The 24,634-nt window shown below is 36.4% G+C and overlaps 1 pseudogene; it reads left to right on the top strand.

The window, feature by feature from the left end:
• Positions 1-6,014: 6,014 nt before the first annotated feature.
• Positions 6,015-17,445, top strand: LOC120178607 (annotated as a pseudogene).
• The last annotated feature ends 7,189 nt before the right edge of the window (positions 17,446-24,634 follow it).

Genomic DNA, 24,634 nt, shown 5'->3' with positions numbered 1-24,634 from the left:
TTCTCCTTGCTGGTGCCCCCTGGGGCTTGCCAGACCCTTAGTCCTAAGCCTATTACAAGCTTGTGTTGACTAAGTTAAACTCGAGAGGAAACATTCCCTTATGCCCATACGGAGAATAAATTCACACGAAAGCATAAGGTATATGAATCCCGAAGGTTACTTGCTAGGCCCATACGGAGAATAAATTCTCTCGAAGGCGTCACTTTCACCCCCACTTAAAAGAGTTTGGAGCTCGGGTATAGAGCCAGAGATAGAAACTTTTCAAAAATCTGAAATCATTGAAAAAATGTTAGTACAACTATTTATTTGAAAAATAATCAAAGGTAAATAACTAGAATCGAATAAATAAATTAAAATTAAAATTTATGATTTTCTCTTAAAAAGACAACCAAAAATTAATTTCGGACTGACTCACTTACCTGTCCCTAACGGAGTCGCCAAGCTATCGGAATCGTCTTTCGGGTGGGCCCAGAATCGGGCTTCGACTTGAATTAATTGGGTTAGAGTCGCCACCGACCATTTTAAAAATATTTAGGTAGGTCAGACATCATCTTACCTGATCTGTATTTTACCAGAAATACGTCGGATTCGGGAGTTGGTTACAGTCAAGGAAGGATTAGCACCCTTGAACCGCCCTTTCGATACTAATTAATTTGTCGGTTGTCTTAATTTGCGAAAATTAAAATTAAAATTAAAATTTAAAAATTCAACTCGAATTGATTACCTTTGATTGATTGAGATTATTATTGAAAAAGAGAAAAAAAATGTTAAATTGAACGATGAATATTAAATAAACTAAAGAGAAAATAAATAAATAAATAAATAAATATGAACGAAAATGAATGTATATAACATCAAATCTATAAATTACTTTCGTCATTTTTTATCAAATGTATATCCTAAAATTATATGCGAAATCAATATAAGTATTATGTTTATAGACGCATGATATAGACATGTTAAAAGGTCAATGTGTTAGGTTAGGTATTTATATATTATGGTTGCAAAAGAAAACAAAATTAAGTAAGAAAATCAAAGACAAAAGACTAGGATCACGTGGCATCAATCATGGAAAATTCAATCACAAAATAGTAACACTCCCATAACCAATTTAAAATTAAAATGTCAATAAGTGAAGTAATAACAAACTTTACTATTTTCCCGCTCATCAAGATCGAGGCTAAATTGTCTGTTACGCGTACAACACGCCAGTCCTCTCCTCATCGTCATCACTTCCCTTCCCTCGTATATCTCTCTGGGAGACTTCATGTTTCAAGTTGAAAAGATTCCATTCCGAGACTGAGCCATCAATACGTGAAGAGAACAACCTGCCAGAGGGCGAGTCTTTCGAGCCAACGCGACACCACACGAGAGGCGATACCTGGCAAGTAGAATCCCCATGAATAGTCAGCTGGTGGTGCCAGCCAACGGAGCCAGGGAAAATAAGCCAAATCTCGAGCGAGCCATCCTCATGGGCCACGACAACCTGAGAGTCTTCAGGGATGGTGGCAAGGGCAACCACCGAAGATGGCTTCCAATCGACTGAACTGGTTCGATAAGGCTTGAGGAGCATTGGGTCCACTGTGGTGCTTTATTCTTCTTCACTCCACCAATCAACAAGCCAAACGAGTTCTAGCCACAACAACTCTGCCACCACACGATTGATCTTTCTATACGTCTTCTTAGACAGTGGGCAGATGAGAACAAAGCATATTGCCTGAATGAGATTAACAACGAGGCCGGAGATAAAGAAGAGAAGGCCCAATGGAATGATGACAGTTACTGCTACAGTTTCCATGGACCACAACTACTCCAGCTCTAGAGGAATCGTAGCAAAAAAAGGGTGGGTTTGTAGAATAAAGTGAGATTTTAGATTGATTGCGAGACAATGGGTTTTTGTTGAAAGTGAGAGAAGTCTAGTGTTCATTGCAGAGGAGAAGATTGGGTTCTGGAAATGGGATTTTGATGAAGATAAAACGGGAGAAAGCGAAGGCATGGGGAAGTGTAAGTGTGGATTTGGAGGAGAGCCCTCTTTCTATCCCCTATCTTCACAAATCTGGTGATGGAAGAATGATGGGTTTCAGGAAGAAGAGAGAAAAAGAAAATGAGAAATCCATGGAAGATCCATCCCCCATTTTGCTCACTCTCTTCCCTTTAAATAAAAAAATCCTTGTGCTCCCAAGTGCCTTTTCTTCCGCTGAAAACCCCACCCCACTTCCCCGCAAAAACGTGAGTGAGGATATCATAGGTGCACAACCAATTTCCCATGAAAAGAAGCGGTTGAGATAAATGGGGTTCAACATGGGGTCTACAAAATAAAATAATAATAATAATAATAAATAATATAATATAATATAATATAATATAATAAAATGTTTTTTTGTAGATCCGAAAAAAAACGGGTGTCTACAGCTGACCCTCTTTACACATTTTTGTGTTAACAAGAATATGACAAAAAAGAAAAAAGGCAATCAGTTTTTGTCTGGTGTTCTCAAATGTGATTGGGCTTCCTGGAATTGGGCATTTGTCTTCTTCTCGGTTTAAAGATTTCGGCTTGAAAATTCTTCCAGAAAGTAGTTCATCGCTATCATCGAGCTGAATGAAATCGAACATGTCAGGTCTTTGGTTGGCAGATAGCCATTATCGACTTAAGCTATACTGTAAATGATGTGCCTTGGAGTTGAGCGTAGTCAAACTCAAAGGTTTGGTGTTTTAAGAGAAATATTTTCAAAGGTTTTTTTTTGTGTTTCAAGAGAAACTGTCTCAAGGGAGTCAAAATTTTGTTTCAAGAGAAACATATTCAAAGATTGGTGTTTTAAGAGAAACTGTCTCAAGAGAGACAAAACTTAGTTCCAAAAGAAACTGTCTTAAGGGAGATGAAATTTTTTAATGTAAAACATATTCAAAGATTTTATTTAAAGGGAAACTGTCTCAAGAGAGACAAAATTTGTTTTAAGGGAAACTGTCTCAAGAGAGACAAAATTTGTTTCAAGAGAAACTGTCTCAAGAGAGACAAAGACAAAATTTGTTTCAAGAGAAACTGTCTCAAGGGAGACAAAACTTAGTTCCAAAAGAAATTGTCTCAAGGGAGACGAAATTTGTTTAATGTAAAACATATTCAAAGATTTTGTTTCAAGGGAAACTGTCTCAAGAAAGACAAAATTTGTTTAAAGGGAAACTGTCTCAAGAGAGATAAAATTTGTTTCAAGAGAAACTATCTCAAGAGAGACAAAACTTTGTTTTGACTAAATTAGTCTCAAGCGAGATGACCCATTGTTTCGAGAGAAACAATCTCAAAGGCGATAGATAATCTGCTTGTTCCTGAAGATGAATGTTGCGTTCATGCATCAACCACCGGGGTTCGAGAAAACTGATGAAGATGGTACTCCACTGGTTTGCAAGCTTAAGAAGGCTCTCTATGGTCTCAGACAAGATCTACGAAACTGGCATACAAAGCTTCGAAATAATCTAATTCAGCTTGGATTTGCAGCCTCACGAGCTGATACCTCGCTGTTCATTAGTGAAAGGGATGATGGTGGTCTATACGTGGTGTGTATGTTGATTACATAGTCATCACTGGGCAATCATCGAGTGCAATTCAAGAAGTAGTTCATCTACTCAGTGACAGATTCTCGTTAAAAGATCTTGGCTTACTCAGTTTCTTCTTGGGAATTGAAGTACAAAGGTCGCATGGTTCAGTTCTGCTGAATCAAAGGAAGTTAGTATTAGAGTTACTTGAAAAATCTAGAATGAAAGGAGTTTTTGCATGCACTACACCAATGGTGGTATCCCCTAAACTTTCAACAGATGAAGGTGAATTATTGGTAAGCCCTAGTGAATACCGAAGCATAGTCAGTTCTTTGCTCTATGTGTGTCATATACGACCAGACTTAGCCTACAGCGTTAGGAAGGTGACACAATACATGCATGCACCACGAGAAACACATATGATTACGGTTAAAAGAATACTGAGGTATTTAGCTGGAACTATGGACTATGGTCTTTTATTCCAGTAGATTGATGTAGGGTTAACTGTTAAAGCTTTTGCTGATACGGATTGAGGAGCTAGTATTGATGATAGGCGATCTATCTCTGGCTATGGAGTGTTTGTTGGTCGAAGTCTTGTTGCGTGGAGTTCCAAGAAGAAGAAGTCTGTATCCAGATCAACAATGGAAGCTGAGTATAAATGTCTTGCTGATACTGCTGCTGAGGTAACCTGGGTAAATGCACTACTTGCTGATCTTGGGTTACAACAGCCTCAAGAACCAGTGGTGTGGTGCGATAATACTGGTGCAGTGGAGATGAGTGCCAACTCTGTCTATTATCACAGTCAAAACACATCGATTTGGACGTGTACTTTGTTCGTGAGAAGGTGGCTGTCAGGAAAATTCAGGTTAACTATGTACCAGCAACACATCAGGTTGCTGATGGCTTCACCAAGCCATTAACAAGAGTTGCATTTGAGGAGTTCGCAACAGGATATGTGTACTACCTAATTTTAAGTCAAAACAAGAAAACTTGAACAAGTAGGAGGAATGATAGACTAATATAACTAGGATACACGTGTTAGTATCTGGCTAGCTATGGTGGTATAGTTAGTTAGGTTGTTAGGCTATTAAGCCAGGCTGTTAGAGCTGTTAAAGAACTGTTATACAGTTATGAGCTTAGCACTAGCCGTGTATATAAGCTTGCCTCACTCAATTGAAATGACATCTTCCTTGTGCAATACTTTTATTTATCACCTTCTCAATACGATGAAACCGACAACCAAAGAGTTGGGTCGGGCTCAAGAACTGTATGCGTTTTCTGGGATAGACAAACTTAGTTTGCTTATGTCATTTAACTTGGTGTTTACGACAGGTGAGTTCAGCAGTAGCACTCTTACCATTCTGGGGAGGAACCTAGCGGTGCCCCACCGTGAGATGCCGATCGTGGGTGGGTCAGGCGTTTTTTGATTGGCGCGTGGGGTGGCGTGGGCCCAGTTGCGGTCATTCAATATGACCACCGGTAATGCTCTCATCGAATACAATGTTGTAGTAATCCATTATTAAGTGAATGCCCACATGTTTCTACGTTTTTTTTCTTCCTGTAGCGGCAATACAACCTTGTTTGAAGTACGTACACTGTTGAGTTATTATTGAAATAAACATGTTCATGAATTTGATGTTCTTGGAAAACTAGATGGAACCCATATATGTAAAATGATTGTGTTTCAATATTTCAACAATAGATGACTACAAATTAGAAGTACATTTTTTTCCTGAGCAAACTAAATTTTACTATAACTATGCGCTAAAGGGTATAAAAGTCCCTCAACTCTAGCGGTTTATTTCAGCTACATGGTTCATTGGCTTTCGAAGCAATGTTCTTAAACCTGATCCGATAATGTATAATTTGAACATTCACAAAAATGGCTAACGTTTTATTTGGATTTTGGTTTAAGTCCAACTCGAGTCATGGATAAATCATATCAAATGAGACAAGTACCCATAGAAACCGTACAAATGGATATTTTTATTTAAAGGGTTTCACATTGATAATACTAAAATCTTGTAATCATAAATTCATGGATAAAACAATTCAATCCTATATATAACGCATGAAGAGCGGTGGTTTATTTTTGGATTCCAAACATGGAGAAAACCTCGTTTGATCATTACAAATCTAAAGTTGTCTCCTTCTTTGCATTGACTGGCGGCACCACCACACCCTCCTTGGCCATGCCACCCCGAAAGAAACCACGTATTCACTAATGCCTCCTTTACGAAAACTCCTTACGTATCTTTGACTCTGGTTTTACATTTCTTTTCTTTTTCTTTTTTCTTTTTTCCAGTGCCAAAACAACACAAAATTTCTCATTACATTCAAACATTGATCCATCCTACTTTAAAAAAACATAGCGCAAACTTGCCGTTAAAACCAGACACAATTTAGAATCAAAGTATTTTGTTTTGTCTTAAAAAGGATCGTTGTCGTAATTGGATTTTGTCATTATTTCCGGGTCCGCTTAAACCATGGCGGGCGTTGTGAAACAACTGGTGGCAAGGCTAATACAAGTGGCGGATACGGTGAGAAAGGATGCGGATGAAGCACAATCGTTCAAACAAGATTGCCAAGAGATTAAAGGCAAGACCGATAAGCTAGCAGGCCTCATCCGTCAAGTTGCGCGAGCGAGCAACGAAATTTATGAACGCCCGACACGGAGAATCGTCGATGAAACCGAACAAGTCCTTGACAAGGCCCTAACACTGGTCCTCAAGTGTAGTAGAACTGGTATTTTGGGCGACTTTTCACCATTATCCCGGCAGCAGCCTTTTGGAAACTATCGATGCAGCTTGAGAATTATATCGGAGATGTTTCGTGGCTATTGTGTTGAGATTAACAGATATTAATTAATTTGTTAGATAGGTTGTTAGAGGCAGTTAGTAGCAGCTATATTTTAGTTATTGTGTAATTACTTGAACCATGTACTATAAATTGAAGATTAGATGGATAATAAAATTAATGAGGTATTATTTTTAACATGGTATCAGTTTCCAGGCCTTTCTTTGTTGGATTTCTTTACTTGGCCCATTTCTAAAACGTGTAGTTTGGCTCGGTTTCGTTCCCATAGCAGTCCTTATCTCTATTGTCTTTCCCCAAATTATTTTCTTAGGGATTTCACTCGACGATCGCCTCTGCTATGCCTCCGATGAACGAATCAGCCGTGGTTGATTTCAATCATCCTCTTTTCTTGCATCCATCCGACACTCCAGGCACTCCTCTAATCTCTCATCAGCTGGTAGGATTGGAGAACTACAATGTTTGGAGCAGATCAATGCGAATAGCACTATTAGCGAAGAAAAAGCTCGACTTCGTTGATGGTGCTTGCCATAAAGAAAACTATGATCCTGACTTGCATCCTCAGTGGGAGAGATGTAATACTATCATGTTGTCCTGGATTCTCAACGCCGTGAGTAAGGAGCTCTCGGCTGGCATCGTTTTTGCCTCAAATGTAGCTTCGGTTTGGGATGATCTGAAGGAGTGTTTTGACAAGGTGAATGGCTCCAGAATATTATTTTCTCCATCGTGAAATAGCTACGATTTCTCAAGGTGAGTTGAGCGTCTCAACTTACTTCACTAAATTGAAGATGTTGTGGGATGAGTATGTTACGCTTGTGCCGGTTGCATCCTATGAATGTGCGAGTTCGCAGCAATACTCTAGACATATTGCCCAGCAGCAGCTTCTTCAATTTCTCATGGGCTTGAATGAGACTTATTCATCAATTCGAAGCCAAATCCTACTGATGCAACCTCTTCTTTTGGTAAACCAGGCGTATTCTATGATTGCTCAAGAAGAGTCTCAGCGAATCCAGCTTTCTGCTATGCCTTCAAGTCCTGATTCACCGGTATTCTATTTCAAGAGTTCTGGGATTCATGATCGTCGCCGGTTTCAAGGCATTTGTGACTATTGCAAGGTCAAGGGACATAAAAGGGATAGCTTCTATCGCCTCATAGGGTTTCCACCAGACTTTAAGTTCTCTAAGCGAAGGAATGCTCAAGCTGCTATAGCTGTTTCTGAACCTTCTGTTGTATCCAAATCTGCTGTTGTATCTGATCTTGCTAGTGCTCCTGGAAAATTGAGTTCTTCGGCTCCCCTAGCACCCACCTTCACTCAGGAGCAGTACAACCAGATCCTCAACCTGTTGTCATCTGCTGCATCTGTTGATTCCGCTGTGAATCTGGCAGGTATTTTTGATAGTTGTCTATCTGCTTCTAGTAAGTCACTGACTTGGATCTTAGATACAGGGGCCACATATAATATATTATTTGATTTTCAATGCTTGCAATCCCCTGTCTCATGTTCTTCACGTTCCATTCAACTGCCAAATGGTAAAACAGTCCCGATTACATATTTTGGTTCTTGTTTTCTAAAATCATCTACAAACCTGTCTAATGTGCTATATGTACCAAATTTCACACATAATTTGCTTTCTATATCAAAACATAGCTGTGACCTTCACTGTTTTGTCAATTTTTATCCTGACTTTTGCATTTTGCAGGACCTCTCCAGTGGAAGGATGAAGGGGATTGGTAAGGGGCTTTATTTTTTTCAGTCATTAAATTCACCTACTGGTTTGTAATCTACCTGTTCAAATGTGATGTCTTCTAGAATTTCCTCTAGTTTATGCGATTCAAATTTTTTTGATTGTGGTAATGTGTCATCTGGATGTATGACAACTGATTCTAGCACTAATACAAGCATTTGGCATTCTCGTTTGGGACATGCAGCTATCTCGACCATGAATAAATTACCCTTGTTGCATTCTGTTAACTTGTGTTGAACTATGTTTTGATATAACAATTTAAGGCAAAATGGTTTTTAGACTTGAATTGAATTTACAAAATGTTTTTGGACTTAATTGAATTTATTCAAAATTTTAAAAGGTTTCAAAAATAAATTCAAAGTCCATTAAATTCAGATTTGAGCCAAAATGCTAAAGGGTGTCAAAGTGCATCCATGCACCCCTGCAGTGCATCGATGCATCATGCAGTGCATCTATGCACTCAAACACCAAATGCAATTAGTGCATCGATGCATCAAGGTTATGCATCAATGCATCAAGGCTGTGCATCGATGCATCCTGCTGTGCATCCATGCACGAAGGTTGTGCATCGATGCATCCTGCTGTGCATCCATGCACGAAGGCTGTGCATCGATGCATCCTGCTGTGCATCCATGCACGAAGGCTGCAACGACTAGTTTATTTGAATTTAATGAAGAGTTATCGATGCACCATGTTATGGGAAGCCTTTTTGAGTAGAAAAATCATCCCCAAACGGCTCCAAAACATCCCTAACAACTATATACAACATCAAACACATTCCAAGCTATAAATACAAGCTAAGGACACTTGAAGAAGTAAGAGAACAACCATCCAAGCAATCAAACACAAGAGAAGAATTTTTCATTCTTATTTCATCTTTCTCTTGTAAATATTTTGTTCTTGTGAGCTTAATTCTTGTAAACACCTACCTTAGAGAGGTTTTCTTGTTTACTTATTTTATCCTTTTGTAAGGGAAAAGGTTATAGCTAATCCCGTGTAAAAGCTAGGGATAGTTTCTAGTTTAGCCCGAAAAACTAGGGGGCTGTAAGGTTATCTCTTTATCCTCAAAAGAAATAACAAATTAGTGAATTTGTTAGAAAATCCTTAGTGAGGAGCTAAGGTAGTGGATGTAGACTTTGATTGAGAAATTCGAACCACTATAAATCGCTGTGCAATTCTCTATCTTTCAATCTTCTTACTCCCTAAATACAAAACCATTCAGACCCCTCTTTGCAAACCGTTCCGGTTGTCGATTCGAGCTTCCAAAAATCCCAACAATTGGCATCAGAGCCAAACTCATTAAGAAGGTTTAACCACCTTGAGACGGTCCTCGAAGAAGCTCTACCAATTTCCGACGCACCGACAAAGAAATGACTTTTTCCTCCGATGCTTATTATCTTGAAGAATATCCCATTATGGATTCATAATCGGTCAACAAGTCATCATTCTTCAATGGAGCAAATTATGCACATTAGAAGAATAAGATGATGTACTTTATTCAATCCTATAATATAGGAGCTTGGAACTCAATCATGAACGGTTACTACTCTCCACCCGGCAAGTACAACGATTGGAGTAGAGAAGAGCAGAAAAATTTCCAACTTAACTCTAAAGCTATACATATTCTATTATGTGCTTTAGGCCCAAATGAATATGGAAGAATCTCATCTTATTCCAGTGCCAAAGAGATTTAGGATAAGCTCCAAGTCACTCATGAAGGAACCGACAAAATGAGGGAATCAAAGAAAAGTCCTTTCAACCATAGCTACGAGAACTTCAAGATGAAACCCGATGAAGACATCAAAGCTATGACGGGTAGATTTTCTGTGATTGTCAACAGTCTCAAGGGATATGGAGAAGTAATCCCTAATGAGAAGCTTGTGAGGAAGATGATCTACTATCTTCCAAAAGAGTGGCAATCGAAGAAGACGACCATTATCGAAGCAAGAAACTTAAAGTCTCTCACTCTCGATGAGCTAATTGGTTCCCTTCTCACTCATAAGATGATGATGAAGGAAGATGAAGAAAGGGAAGAAAAGAAAAACAAGAAGAAGAAGGAGGTAGGCATTGCCTTCAAATCCACCAATGAAAGCTATCAAGATTCAAGTGATGAGGTGGATGAAGACAATGATGAACAAGAAGAAGAGATGGTCAAGCTCTTGAAGGAACTCAAGAGATTCATGATTTCCAAGGAAGTGAAACATGAATCAACCAAGAAGAAGAGTCCCCCGATATGTTTCAATTGTCAAAGAAAGGGGCATGTCAAGTATGAATGCCCTCTTTTAAAGAAAAAGGGGAAGAAGGCATTTGTTGTATCTTGGAGTGATGAAGATGATTCCAATGATGAAGATGAAGTAGTCAACCTATGCCTCATGACCACTCAAGAAGAATTCGAGGTATCTTCTAACTCAAATGAATTTAATTCATTTACTTTTGATGAGTTACAAGATGCTTATAATAGGTTGTATTTGGGATTTGAGATCAAGAATTCCAAATATACGAAATTAATTTCAAAACTTAAAATTAAAGATAATTTGATTTTGAAAGCAAAAGTTGATTTTGAAAATCAAAATGAAATTTTGAAAAATAATTTAGAGCTTTCAAAAATCAAAATAAATGATTTAGAAAAAGAAAATTTTGAGTTAGGAGTTAAGCTTGAAGGCTTAACAAAAGAAAAAGAATTAATTTCTAAAAATAACCTATTATGTTTAAAAATGGCAAAATGCTCATATTGTCATTTTTATGGTCATTTGGAACATACTTGTCCTTTAAAGAAAGGAAAACATTTTAAAAGTAGACAAGTATGGGTTCCTAAGGGAACAAGGGGCATTGCAACTAACATCCAAGGATCCAAAGCAATTTGGATACCAAAATCGAAATGAATGTCTCTTGTAGGTGTGTGGGAGCAATGGTGATGAAGATGATGATATTCAAGATGCTCTAGCCACACATGAAAAGGAATGGGTAACCTCTAAGCTTAATGTTTTTAATTTTAGTTATTTGGTTGCTCATAGGATTTATGCATGTATGAGTTTTGATTTTAAATGATCATGCATTGTTTTTAATCTCATTTATGTTTAAAAAAAAGTGGTTATGATGGAAATTTTAAATTTTTAATGATTTTTTTTAGTTCATCATAATAAAATTTTGGTCAAAATTGGTTTTAATGCAAATGATATCTCTCTAACAATTGATATCAATTTTTCAAAAACTTTGATTTTACAAATTTTAATTTTTTTTTACCTAAATTTAAATGTTTATGCATGTGATTTAAATGAAAATGATATCTCTCTAACAATTGATATCAAAATTTTCAAATGCATAACATTTTTGGAAAACTTTATGCATATGCACTTAATTTCAATAATTAATATTGCATAAAGTATTTTAGACTTAGATATATTGAGTTTCATGTATTACTAACATGTTTGTTATTCTTTGTTGAAATTCAATTTTATTTAAGTGTCATGATCCTAAAAGCTTAATTTTGTTTGGAATGCATTTATTGATGGGGAGCTTTGATTTTTCAAATGATTTTTAAATGTCAAATTTATCACTTACTCTCCAAAGTTATTTTGAACTTCAAAGATCGAATTATTTTTGATATAACAAAAAGGGGGAGAAGTTTGGTTTGAAAATTTCAATTTCTAAATGAAAAATGGGGAGCTTAACATTTTCATATATTTTCCAACAATTGTTAAAAATTGATATCTTTTTCATTAAACAATTTATTAAGGGGGAGTTTTGCCCAAAACAATTTTTCAAATGTTTTGTTATATCAAAAAGGGGGAGATTGTTGAACTATGTTTTGATATAACAATTTAAGGTAAAATAGTTTTTGGCCTTGAATTGAATTTACAAAATGTTTTTGGACTTAATTGAATTTATTCAGAGTTTTTAAAGGTTTCAAAAATAATTCAAAGTCCATTAAATTCGGATTTGAGCCAAAATGCTAAAGGGTGTCAAAGTGCATCCATGCACCCCTGCAGTGCATCCATGCATCCCTACAGTGCATCCATGCACCTGCACTAGTGCATCGATGCACCATGCAGTGCATCCATGCACTCAAACACCGAATGCAATTAGTGCATCGATGCATCCTTCTATGCATCGATGCATCCTGTTGTGCATCCATGCACGAATACTGCAACAGCTAGTTTATTTGAATTTAATGAAGGGGTATCGATGCACCAGGATAGTGCACCGATGCACCATGTTATGGGAAGCCTTTTTTAGTAGAACAATCATCCCCAAACGGCTCCAAAACATCCCCAACAACTATATACAACATCAAACACATTCCAAGCTATAAATACAAGCTAAGGACACTTGAAGAAGTAAAAGAACAACCATCCAAGCAATCAAACACAAGATAAGAGTTTTTAATTCTTATTTCATCTTTCTCTTGTAAATATTTTATTCTTGTGAGCTTAATTCTTGTAAACACCTACCTTAGAGAGGTTATCTTGTTTACTTATTTTATCCTTTTGTAAAGGGGAAAGGTTCTAGCTAATCCCGTGTAAAAGGTAGGGATAGTTTCTAGTTTAGCCCAGAAAACTAGGGAGTTATAAGGTTATCTCTTTGTCCTCAAAAGAAAGAACAAATTAGTGAATTTGTTGGAAAATCCTTAGTGAGGAGCTAAGGTAGTGGACGTAGACTTTGATTGAGAAAGTCGAACCACTATAAATCGTTGTGCAATTCTCTATCTTTCAATCTCCTTACTCCCTAAACACAAAACCATTCCGACCCCTCTTTGCAAATTGTTCCGATTGTCGATTTGAGCTTCCGAAAATCCCAACAACTTGGATTCCAAGTTATTGCATTCTTGTCCTATATGCCCTTTAGTAAAACAAACTAGACTTCTATTTCTTGTTAGTCTTACCTCTTCACAAGCTCCTTTTAGCCTAATTCATATAGACTTGTGGGGTCCTTATCGAATTGCTACACATAGTGGTCATAGGTACTTCTTATCTATAGTAGATGACTGTACTCGTATGACTTGGGTGCACTTGTTGAAATTGAAGAGTGGCACTATTCTATCACTTAAAAAATTCATTACTTTTGTTAAAACCCAATTTTCAGCCACTGTTCAGATCATTCGTAGTGACAATGGCACTAAATTCTTTAATTCTCATTATTCTGACCTTTTTATTTCTCTTGGTATTCTTCATCAAAGCTCCTGTGTTCAGACTCCCTAGCAAAATAGGGTTGTTAAACGCAAACATAGACATATCCTTGAAGTAGCAAGAGCACTTAGGTTTCACTCAAAAGTTCCTATTAAATTTTAGGGGGAATGTGTTACTATAGCCTGTTATATAATAAATCGCTTGCCTTCTTCTGTTTTGAATTTCAAGTTACCTTTTGAAGTTCTTCATCACAAAGCTCCTGATCTTTCTCATTTAAGAGTCTTTGGGTGTCTATGTTATGCTACCAAACTTAACTATCTTGACAAATTCTCTCCTAAGGCTACTCCTTGTGTTTTCATGGGATATTCTCCAACTCAAAAAGGATACATTTTGCTTAATGTTCAATCAAAACAATTTCTTGTAAGCCGATATGTTGTCTTTCATGAAATTATCTTTCCTTTTCATTTTCCTATTTCAAAATCTTCTCCTTTTTTCCTTCACATTCTCATATTCCTGATTCTGATTTCTTAATTCTTGATTCTTCAGTACCAACTACTACATCTAATATTGATAATTCCTTAAATAAAATCCCTATTGTCTCACCTATTCTCTCTATTTTTCAGTCTGATTTTTCAACAGGTGCATCTAACAGTCCTTTTGTTCAAGAATCATCTCTAGATGGCATTCATTCTTTAGCTCAGAATTCTCTTGTGTCTAGAAGGTCCATGCGTGTCTCCAAACCTCCAAATTGGTTAAATGACTATATTTGTACTTGCCAATCCACTTCATCCTCTACTATTTACCCCATTTCCAAATACATCTCTTATTCTCATTTACCTACACATACTCAACATTTTTTGGCTTTCATTTCTCATCTTTATGAACCCACCACTTATCTGTGAAAATCCATAATGGCAGCAGGCCATGAGAGAAGAGATTCAAGCATTGGAATTGAATAATACTTGGACTGTGGTGCCTTTGTCAACTGGTAAAATTCCCATTGGTTGCAAATGGGTTTATAGAATTAAGTATCATGCTTCGGGTGAGGTAGAAAGATTCAAGGCTCAGTTGGTGGCCAAAGGGTACAATCAAAAGGAGGGTGTTAACTATGTGGAGACTTTCTCTCCTGTTGCTAAGCTCACCACTGTGAGACTGGTTTTGGCTCTTGCTTCTATCTTTAACTGTCCATTATGGCAAATGGATGTTCATAATTCATTATTGCAAGGAGATTTGGTTGAAGAGGTCTATATACAGCTACCTTAAGGTTTTTCCAGTCAGGGGGAGTATATGGTTTGTAGGCTGCAAAAGTCTTTATATGGACTCAAGCAGGCTTCTAGAAAATGGAATAAGAAGCTGTCTGAAGCACTTATATCAGCAGGATTTCAACAAAGTAGCCATGATTACTCGATGTTTACAAGGCGAGTAGCAAGCAAGTTGGTCATTGTGCTTGTGTATGTAGATGATTTGCTAATTACTGGTAGTGATAGTATTATGATAGAAGAGCTCAAGTGTATACTGAATTCTAAGTTCAAGATGAAAGACTTGGGTGAATTGAGATATTTTCTTGGACTTGAAGTGTTAAGATCAAAAAAAGGAATTGTTCTAAATCAGTGCAAGTATGCTCTAGAATTAATAAAGGATATCAAGGCAGGGGGAGCAAGGCCTGCTTTGACACCTTTGGAGCAGAATAACAATTTCTTGGTTGGTTCGGACACTAAGAGCATGAAGAAAAATGAAGAAGATATGGTTGACAAAACATAGTTTCAAAGACTGATAGGCAGGCTTATTTACTTAACCCATACCAGGCCTGACATAGCCTATTCAGTACAACATCTATGCCAATTTATGCATCAGCCTGGAAAGATGCATATGGAAGCAGCCCTGAGAATTGTGTGGTATGTTAAGAAGAATCCAGGGCAGGGAATTTTGTTGGATTCCTCTAGTGCATGTGGCTTGGTTGCCTACTGTGATTCTGATTGGGCAACTTGTCCAATGTCAAGGAAATCTGTAATAGGGTATTATATAAAACTTGGCAATTCTTTGATCTCATGGAAGTCAAAAAAGCAGAACACAATGGCTCGTTCTTCAGCAGAAGATGAGTATAGAAGTATGGCTATGACCACAACAGAGTTAGTTTGGCTAAGTGGGTTGCTAAATGAGCTAGGAGTGAAACAGAATCAACCAGTCAAGTTATTATGTGACAGCAAAACAGCGTTACAGATAGCCTTTAATCCTGTTTTTCATAAAAGGATGAAGCACATTGAGATTGATTGTCATTTTGTTAGAGACAAGATTCAAGAAGGGTTTATTGCAGCTGAACATGTGTCATCGAGGGAACAGCCTGCAGACATCTTGACCAAGGTGCTTGGTACTCAACAGCACGAATATTTGATAGCCAAGTTGGGGGTTTCAAATGTTTTTTACCTGCCAACTTGAGGGGGAGTGTTGAGATTAACAGATATTAGTTAGTTTGTTAGATAGGTTGTTAGAGGCAGTTAATAGCAGTTATATTTTAGTTATTGTGTAATTACTTGAACCATGTACTATAAATTGAAGTTTAGATGGATAATAAAATTAATTTGAAGTTTAGATGGATAATAAAATTAATGAGGTATTATTTTTAACATATTGGATGTGTCTGGAGACAATAAAGACGATGAATATCTGGGTCTTCCTCCCATTGCGGCTAATGAACCGATATTATATCTGATATGGGAACAAATTGCTATTCTTTACACCGGTACGTTAGAAGAACGGTCCGATTCTTCTGCTTCATTAGTGTCTTTGGCTTGGGACAATGATCGATACGGTAAGCTGATCATTGAGGAAGGAGAAGTCCCTCCATTGTTGAAATTGGCCAAGGGAACCCCGAGGGTCAGGAGAATGCGGCAAGGGCAATTGGGTTGCTCGGACGTGACGTGGAAAGTGTCGAACATATTGTAAATTCTGGTGTTTGTGCAGTGTTTGCGAAAATCCTCAAAGAAGGCAAAATGAAAGTTCAATCTGTGGTGGCTTGGGCTATGTCCGAATTGGCTGCGCATCACCCCAAATGCCAAGATCATTTTTCACAGAACAATATAATCCAGTTTCTCATCAGTCATCTCGCCTTTGAGACCGTTGTGGAACATAGTAAGTATAGCATCGTGACCAAGCAGACGTCGTTGTCGATGCATTCGGTTGTTTTGGCTAGTACAGATCCCCAAGATTCTAACAAGAAAGAGCACGAAATGGATAGTCATATAGCTCGTCCCATGGGGAATCAAGCAACGCCTAGCCAAATGCAAAATGTGGTTGTGGTTACCAACACTATGGTTATGAAAGGCAAGAATGTTGGCAGCTCAGCAACACCACCGCAACACAACAGCTAAGCTAACAAACCCAAAGGCGCCCACCCAATTTCCGGTGCCAGGTCGCACCACCATCCGCAACATGTCTCCATATCTGGAACTAGCATTAAGGAAAGAGAATTTGAAGACCCTGGCACTAAAGCACAAATGAAAGCAATGGCAGCAAGGGCTTTGTGGCTGATTTGCAAGGGAAACCTCAGCATATGTCATAGCGTAACTGAATCCAGAGCTCTATTGTGCTTCGCCATCTTGTTAGAGAAGAGCACCGAAGACATTCGATACTACTCGTCCTTGGCGTTGATGGAAATCACGGCCGTGGCTGAGCAAAATCCTGACTTGAGACGCTCTTCTTTCAAACCTACTGCCGCTGCAGCCAAAGCCGTAGTCGACCAATTACTCAAAGCCATCGCACAGGGGGTCTCGGACCTCCTCTTTCCCTGCACCAAAACAATCGGGAACTTGGCGAGGATTTTCCGAGCAAGCGAAACGAGGGTCATCGGGCCATTGGTGAAACTGCTGAACGAAATGGAAGCTGAAGTTTCAATGGAAGCCGCGATCGCACTTAACAAGTTCGCCACACCGCAAAACTACCTCCACGTTAACCACTCGAAAGCCATAGTGGACGCTGGCTGTGTGAAGCATTTGATCCAACTAGTTTACTTTGGGGAACAAATGGTGCAGTTTCTGTCGTTGACTCTTCTGTGTTACATTGCTTATAATGTTCCCGACAGTGAGATCCTTGCTCAAGAGGAAGTGCTTATTGTACTGGAATGGGCATCCAAGCAAGCTCATTTAGCGGGAAATCATGACATTGACGAGTTATTACCAGAAGCCAAGAGTCGGTTGGAACTGTATCGATCCAAGGGTTCAAGAGGATACCTTTAAATTCAACTTTGTCCAACATTTTCGGAACAAACAATAAATAACATCAGTGACCGAAAATGTCTTATAATATACGATTTTAACCAATTTTTTTTGGATTTGCCAAAATGACCAACAAAATCGCAACGCGAACTCCAACTTCGCAACTTAGTTTCCAAATTCGCGTTGCGATTTTCCATTTCGCGTTGCGATATCGCAACGCGATTTTAAATTCGCAACTCAGTTTCCAAATTTGCGTTGCGATTGTCCAAAATCGCATTGCGATTTTCCATTTCGCGTTGCGATAGTCCAAAATCGCATTGCGATAGTCCAAAATCGCATTGCGATTTTCCATTTCGCAACGCGACTGGTGGTATTGCATTTGTTTCTTAAGAATTTTCTCTAAAAAGATAGTATCCGCGCGGATGTGTCAAAGACACGTATCACCACGACCACGACCACGACTACGACCCCGACCCGACCCGACCCGAGACAGCAGCGGCGGCGCGCGAGAGTTTCCCTTGTTCTCTTTCACTCAACAAGGAAGTGAGAAATTCAAGCCTTAAATATCCATTCCCAATAGTGTTTCCAATACAATGTGGGATTGAGCATTGTAAGTTGCATGCATTGACAATAAATGCAAGAGCAAGACTTTTATCTTGAATGAATGAACATCGGCAATGGAAGGTAGATGATTATTGGTTAATAAATCACAGCGCTTTTTATTGCATATTGAAATATTCCTCAATCTTCATGTTCCATGGATATGCTCATGCCTGCAAACACTTGAAAATAAAAATAGGTTTTTGGGTGAAGTAGATTGTTTCTCTAATATGTATTCTAGGCCCTTTTTGTGCTACACGATCTAGAATACTCTCATGTCTTCTGATATCTTGAAGAGTTCCATAGTTTGCGTTCAAGCATGAGTGAATATGATGATAATGTAACGTTAACGAAGATTCAGGGGCCATAGGAAAGATGGAACCAAGAGAAATGGAGGAAAATTACTGGAATTGATGATTACTAGATTTTGAATAGAAGCACCATTTTAAGTTGAAATTTCAAAAACTTAACCATGCACTGTACTGGAAAGTGGAAAGCTGTAGAAGGAAGATCATTGACATTGATTTATGATAAATTTATAGTAGTAACATTGGAGCAGATTGCACAATCTGTAGCAAAATGAGGCATAAAATTTCCATTATAATTTACAAAGTCTCCAAAATCTATAGTCAATGCATGCAACTTACAATGCTCAATCCCACATAGTATTGGAAACACTATTAGGAATGGGTATTTAAGGCTTGGATTTCCCATTTCCTTGTTGAGTGAAAGAGAACAAGGGGGACTCTCGCACGCCGTCGCCGCCGCCGTCGTCTCGGGTCATGGTCGTGGTCGTGGTAATACGTGTCTTCGACACGTCCGCGCGGATACCATCTTTTTAGAGAAAATTCTTAAGAAACAAATGCAATGGAAAATCGCAATGTGATTTTGGACTATCGCAATGCGAAATGAAAAATCGCAATGCGATTTTGGACTATTGCAATGAGATTTTGGACTATCGCAATGCGAAATGGAAAATCGCAATGCGAATTTGGACTATCGCAACGCGAAATGGAAAATCGCAATGCGAATTTGGACTATCGCAACGCGAAATGGAAAATCGCAACGCGAAATGGAAAATCGCAACGCGAATTTGGAAACTGAGTTGCGAATTTAAGATCGCGTTGCGATATCACAATGCGAATTTGGACTATTGCAATGCGAAATGGAAAATCGCAACGCGAATTTGGAAACTGAGTTGTGAAGTTAGAGATCGCGTTGCGAATTTAAGATCGCGTTGCGATTTTGTTGGTCATTTTGGAAAATCCAAAAAAAGTTGATTAAAATCGTATATTATAAGACATTTTCGGTCACTGAAGTTATTTTCTCATATATATATATATATATATCTAGCATTTATGACAACTTATTATCGAGACATCTGTCATTGCAGTTTACCTGACTTTAGTTTCACTATTATTGACTTGACTTCAAGTTATTAAATAAGTTAAATTTAAATATTTTAATGCTTAACTCAAGTAGCTCATGAATAATATAATTTTTAGAAGTTTATTTATACTAAAAATGTTTAATTTTTAAGATCAAAGTTAAGTTTCTTTTCAACTAGGATAAACAAATTTAACCAAATCTAATTTAGTGCATTTAGTTTTTACTTCAAATTAAATTTAATCTTTAAAATAAAATTTGATTGAACAAAATCAAATGTAAAGTTTGAGATAAACTTAATCTTTTTTATATTTTGAACTGAACTTGATTATGTTACGTCCTTGTAATTATTTTTATGGGTTTAACTCCTTTTATGTTGTTACAACAATCCATCATAATATAATATTTTTCAATAAATAATTTAATATTAATTGATTTTTTATTAATAAGGGTTAAATATAATAACAAGATAAATTATGTTTACAATAAAAAAACGTTTGAATTTTAAAATTCATAATAATAAAAAGGACGTCTTTAAATTTTAGAAATTAACATAGAACGAACACGAGAAATAAAAAATTATATAGCGATTTTCCAAAAATTTCAACATTTATAATTTAAATATATTTTATATTTTAAAATAATATTAGGTGATTATAATATAATATTTTTTTTATATAAACGTAATAGTTTAAATTCATAATCTTAAAAAAAATAAAGTATATAAATAATCTCTAAATTTTTAGTTATTTATATTTTGATCACAAATCTTTTAAAACTTACAATACAATCATTAAATTTTTAATTCGTTTTCATTTTTGTCCATGCCATTATCTCCATTAGTTTTCTACTTGTGTGACATTTAAAAGCCGTTAACTCCCTTTCTTCTTCTTCTTTGGGTGTTGGTTTCATCATGGATACAACAGAAATGAGCAAAGCCAAACTCGTTTCACTAACCTTGGATGCGGATAAATCATGGGATGATGAGCTCTAACAAACTGGTGCAAACCCTCCCTGAAGAAGAAGGTTTGTGGATAGAGGAACGAGTCTTTATCCCTATCAAGGCTTCTAGTGCTCAGCAGCCCCCGCCGGTGATTTAAAAATTGTGATTTCTTTCTAGAGGAATTTCCAAGCATTTTATTTATGTTATCCTCGCCACTGTCCCAAAATCCTGCACTACTTGGCTCAAGGCCTTGACTTTCTGCACCTTATACCGCAATCAGCTAGCTACGGATGAACATCCATTGCTCTCTTCTAATCCTCACCCACTTGTTCGTGCCTTTGAGAGTTATTTCTACATGAACAACCCTTGTCCCAATCTGGAAAACATTAGTGTTTACAAGCCAAGGGTTTTTGCCAACCCATGTCCCTTATGCTTCTTTGCACGCTTCCATCAAAGATTCCAACTGTAAGATTGTTTACTTGTGCAGAAACCCCATAGATGTTCAACAAACAAAAACCCATCTCTCAAAACTGAAACTTACCTTCAAATTTCTGCAAAAAGCTTACTTTTTATCGACCCATGATTTGTTAAATAAATCCCCTTTGTTTGAACCCAAAAGACCCAACACCATATTTCTCCTTGATGTTTCTCTTAGAATTCAAAAGCAATATTCATCAAAAACCAAATCCCAAACAAAAAAAAACAATTGCCCTGGTTTTGGGTTATTTGGTCTTAACTTTTTCATTGTTTAGGGTTTATAGACACGCAGATCTAAGAAGCTTAGATTCTTGAGTCGAATTTCAGGTTTACGGGGAAGCTTTTGGAAATTCTCCTTTTCATTTGGATTTAAGCTTGGGTCAACCCATAGTCATGAATTTTGACAAAAGAAGAAGAAAAAGGAGGAAGAAGAAGAAGTAAAAAATTAATAGAGATAATGATAAGGAAAAAATGAAAACGAACTAAAAATTCAATAACTTTATTACAAGTTTCTAAAGTTAAATAATTAAAATATAAATGCTCTAAAAATTCAAGGATTATTTGTATATTTTACCCAAAAAAAAACACTTTCACTAACTAATGGAACACTTAATGGGCTATAATATATAATTTTATATAACAACTTCAACAATCATTATTAAATAAAATTTAAGGCAAAGTATATAAATGGTCTCCCGACGGTATAGTGTTGTTTTATTGAGTCTTTCAATTATTAAAAATTAAAAAATTATCTCTCGATTGTAAGATGTTGCTTCCATCGACTATTAAAAATTATAAAATAATCATTTAACTATTCATATGTTCTAAAATCGTTCTTTTTCATTGAAATGACGACGATATGAACATTAATCTACTGACAGGGATATGATAAAATCTAATCCCGAAATCTCAAACGACTATCATATCCTAATCAACATATTAGCGTCCAGCTCAAACGATCGTTAAGTTTTTAATAGAAAATGACGAGTTTAGAACATATGAATAGTCGAATGACCATTTTATAACGTTTAATAGTATAAGAATTCAACAAAACAATATCTTATAATCAAATAATAATTTTATAACTTTTAGTAGTTGAAAGTATCAACAAAATAACTTTTAGTAGTTGAAAGTATCAACAAAATAACTTTTAGTAGTTCAAAGTATCAACAAAATAACTTTCTCATTTATATACTTTATCCTAAATTTTATAAAATATGCTTTTTATATAGAATATTTTTTTCATCTAGAATAAAACTTATTTGGAAAATTTTCCAGCTTAGCCAAAAAAAAGCTTCCAGAGTATGTATGCACTTGATAAAATTTGAACCAGCAGAAAACAATCAAATTTGAACACAAATTACATGAATGTATACGTCACCCTCTGGAGACACTCCGACAACCATTGCACCATACTGTTTCTGAAGCATCCCAGCCTCGATTTTGAATCATCACATTCAGAATAAAATGAAAATTCTCATTATGCAAGAAGTCTCAAATTTCCAAATCAAGCATATTGATAAAGCAATGAATTTTTATCTTTGATGAACAGAGCAGCTAGTGTCCTAGTTATCATTGTACCAAATCATGCAATATTGCACATGTAGCCATGTTGTTAAATAAGCATATAAAATGGAAAAGGATGCAATTGACAGCTGTTTGTGATTCTAGATTATCAACACAGTAGTAACAAGTTTTGTGCCAAAAAAAAGTTTGCCTACACACAAATAAATAAATGTATACATAAAATCACAGAAGAGTTACATGTTGTCTAAAAATGTCAGCTTTAAATGGATTTTTGGTTATGATAAAAAATCCTGGGACCAGATGATATAGTCGATGAATGGCTAGGATGATAATGTCAAGGAAAAAGTAGAAAACTCCAATTTTACAACTTGACTGAAAAGAAAAATACAAAAAAGATTAATTTCCACATACAAAAAATAAAAGTAGCCATATGGAGTTAGATATGTATACGATACAAAGGAGCCAACCCATGCTCTGCTTGGAGGATACCCAGAACAATGTTTTGACGATATTGACCACATGGATGTATCTAAAATTAAAGAAAGCACAGAGTCACTGATATCATATGGTAAGAAGGAAGAAAAGTTCCTTCTGTCCTCATCTAATCAATAAGCTCATTAGACACCCCAACAATCATACAGACTAATAAAGTTTAAATAGGTACACTTGGCAAAAGACTTACAGGAACAGATGCAGGTTTACAAACTGTCAGTACATCAGGTTGATTTTGAAGAATATCCACATCCGAAGCCATCACCGGTGGTTCATGCGTACAAGTTTTGTAGAATGAACTAAAGTTTCAGAAGTTGAAAATGAAACAATGAAGCACCAAAAAAGAAAAAAAAAGGTCTCTAATTTAAACAGAGCATAGAAAAAGCATGTTTTTGAAAAGGGTTAGGGAAATACATAGTGGTTTAAAGATATGTATCAGACAGCTAGTACTAATCGGGAAAAACTTTTATAAAAGATGCATAGAAGAAAAAAAAAAGAGAAAAAGATCTGCAATAATAACACTCTTAGGTCCCGTTTGATTCACGGTATAAATCATTCCTGGGAGGAATATTTTTTTCCGAGAATAATATATCCATGTTTGGATGGTCACATTACCAAGTACCAAGAATAAATTAATACCAACAGTCATTTTTTTTACTGTTTTCCTAGGAATATCTATCCCTCATCTCCATTAGGTATTTCATTATTCCCGTATCTCTTCTATAAAATAATCTTCTCCACATTTCGTTCTGGCTATCAGGATTCTCTAAAATTTCCACCGTGCGTGATTTCCGTCCGCCTTCCGTAGCTACTCCTACTGCTTCGATCGGTAGTATTTTGGTGTTAAAAGATTCGCCTTTGTGTTTTCCTCATTATATGGTTGAAGGGGATGCCAAAATATGGGCCATTGTCTTTGATTTCCGTGGAAATTGAGAACTCTCTGTCTCCAAGGGGGATTTCAACAGGAAGACCGAACCCAATACGCGTTTAAAGATTTCATAGAAATTTCCCGATTATGAAGTACTAATACGTCAGGTGGAATTCTCTCTTTTCATTTCCTTTGTGTTTACTTTTATGTAGATCGTTTCAATTCTATGTTCTTTTTTCTATTCTGAAGAAACACGAATTATTTTATTATATTATGAGATGAATGTTGTTAGGGTTATGATTTGTTTCTGATCATTTTTTGCTTCTTTTTCTTTAGATCTTTTTAATTCTCCCATATTTGTTTGTTTCGGAAGAAACACAATTTCTTCCGAGAAAATTTTGTAGTTGAGGATTCTTAGTTTTAGGTTGTCATTTTTTAAGCTTAAGTTTCTAACAAAGCACCATCAATCTGTCGAGAGTTTTTACTTTTGTTCGGATTTAAGGATCGAATACTGAGTAAGGTTACATATATAATTGGTTTATTTACTTTCAGTTTTGTTTGCAGATATCTTTTTGATAGTTTTATTAGATCTGGCTTTAGTTTACGTGTTTTTGACTTCGGACGTTAAAGAATTGCTTTTAAATATTTGGTTAGATCTGCTAGGTATAGTTTCGAAGAAAGGTTCAACTTAATTTGTATTCTCATTAGAAACGAGAGGGAGGTTTTCAGAGGAATGCTTTTGTTGTTGTGTGATGTGTCCTGGAACTAATGGTTTGTTGTTGTTATGGAGATTATGGCTTTAAGGCTTCTGTTCTTGTAATTATAAAGATGAATATTTATAGAAACTTCTGGGTGTTTTTGTCTATTATAACCCATGGAATTATTAAATTTATTTGTGTTTGAGCTCATGATTGAAT

The sequence above is a fragment of the Hibiscus syriacus genome, unplaced genomic scaffold, assembly GCF_006381635.1.
Source record: "Hibiscus syriacus cultivar Baekdansim isolate YM2019G1 unplaced genomic scaffold, ASM638163v2 tig00112354_pilon, whole genome shotgun sequence".
Taxonomy (NCBI): domain Eukaryota; kingdom Viridiplantae; phylum Streptophyta; class Magnoliopsida; order Malvales; family Malvaceae; genus Hibiscus; species Hibiscus syriacus.
The sequence above is the reverse complement of the archived record's forward strand: the minus strand, read 5'-3'. Positions and strand labels throughout refer to the sequence as shown.